Source organism: Bufo bufo, chromosome 1 (assembly GCF_905171765.1).
Source record: "Bufo bufo chromosome 1, aBufBuf1.1, whole genome shotgun sequence".
Classification (NCBI taxonomy): domain Eukaryota; kingdom Metazoa; phylum Chordata; class Amphibia; order Anura; family Bufonidae; genus Bufo; species Bufo bufo.
The window spans coordinates 326,341,730-326,343,716 of NC_053389.1; positions in this window are offsets into that span (position 1 = coordinate 326,341,730).

The window sequence follows — 1,987 nt, forward strand, 5'->3', positions numbered from 1 at the left end:
ACACTTAGGGCGATGATGGAAAAGGATGTGGCCCAGGACGAGGAGGAGGAAGAGGGGTCATCTCTAACACTTTCAGGCCAGTCTTTTAGAAGTGGCTCAGAAAGAGGATTTTTGCAACAGCAGAGGCCAGGTACAAATTTGGCCAGCCAGGCCCCACTACTGGAGGACGAGGAGGAGGAGGATGTGGAGGAGTAGGAGGAGGAGGATGGGCATAAAAAATGTTCACAGCGGGGTGGCAACCAACGCAGCTCGGGCCCATCACTGGTGTGTGGCTGGGGGGATACGGAGGACGCAGACGATACGCCTTCCACAGAGGACAGCTTGTCCTTACCTCTGGGCAGCCTGGCACACATGAGCGACTACATGCTGCAGTGCCTGCGCAATGACTGCAGAGTTGCCTACATTTTAACGTGTGCTGACTACTGGGTGGCCACCCTGCTGGATCCCCGTTACAAAGACAATGTGCCGTCCTTAATTCCCTCACTGGAGCTTGATCGGAAGATGCGCGACTACAGGCGCACGCTGGTAGACGCGCTCCTGAGAGCATTCCCGACTGACGCCGGGGGACAAGTGGAAGCACAAGGCGAAGGCAGGGGAGGAGGAAGAGGTTGCCAACACAGCTGTGTCAGCGCCAGCACCTCAGAAGGCATGGTTAGCATGGCCGACATGTGGAAAAGCTTTGTCACCTCGCCGCAACAACCGGCCCCAACTGCTGATATGGAGCGTGTTAGCAGGAGGCAGCATTTGAACAACATGGTGGAACAGTACCTGTGCACACGACTACACGTACTGACTGATGGTTCTGCCCCATTCAACTTCTGGGTCTCCAAATTGTCCACATGGCCAGAGCTTGCCCTGTATGCCTTGGAGGTGCTGGCCTGCCCTGCAGCCAGTGTACTCTCTGAACGTGTATTTAGCAAGGCAGGAGGCATCATTACAGACAGACGCAGCCGCCTGTCCACAGCCAACGTGGACAAGCTCACGTTCATTAAAATGAACCAGGCTTGGATCCCACAAGACTTGTCTGTACCTTGTGCAGAATAGACATTTATACCACCATCAAACATACATTCTTGTACTCAAGTCAAGTGCAATGATTCTTTGTTTTCTTTTTTTTTATTTGGCCAAATATTTTGGGGGCTACCTGTTCCTCCTCCATTGCTGCCTCCACCTACAACACCACATTTACCGCCTCCTCAACCTCCGACTCCATATCCACCTCCTTCTCTGAGTTGCAGGTTAATAATTTGTAATTTTTAGCTATTTTATTTCATTTTAAGTTATTTCCCTATCCACATTTGTTGCCATGCTCTTAAGCAAATTTTACTGCCTTTTACATCCCTCTAGCCCTTTCAAGGACTATTTTAGAGCCATTATAATTTAAAAAAGTGGCAATTTTAGTGCCCTAAATTGAAAAAAATCTTATTTTCAATTGTCGGGTGACATTTTACCATTTTTGGCATATACAAACCCCTGTTGTGCCTGGGTGACAGGGGCTTAAATCTCTCAAAATCCTCTGTTGTATTGCTGGGTGACATGAACCCCCTTTTGCCGTGAATGAACCCCTGCTGTGCCTGGGTGACAGGGGCCTAAATCTCTCAAAATACTCTGTTCTATTGCTGGGTGACATGTACCCCCTTTTGCCATGAATGAACCCCTGCTCTGCATTGCTGACAGGGTCTTAAATCTCTCAAAATCCTCTGTTGTATTGCTGGGTGACATGAACCCCCTTTTTCCGTGAATGAACCCCTGCTGTGCCTGGGTGACAGGGGCCTAAATCTCTCAAAATCCTCTGTTCTATTGCTGGGTGACATGAACCCCCTTTTGCCATGAATGAACCCCTGCTGTGCCTGGGTGACAGGGGCCTGAATCTCTCAAAATCCTCTGTTCTATTGCTGGGTGACATGAACCCCCTTTTGCCGTGAATGAACCCCTGCTGTGCCTGGGTGACAGGGTCTTAAATCTCTCAAAATCCTCTGTTGTATTG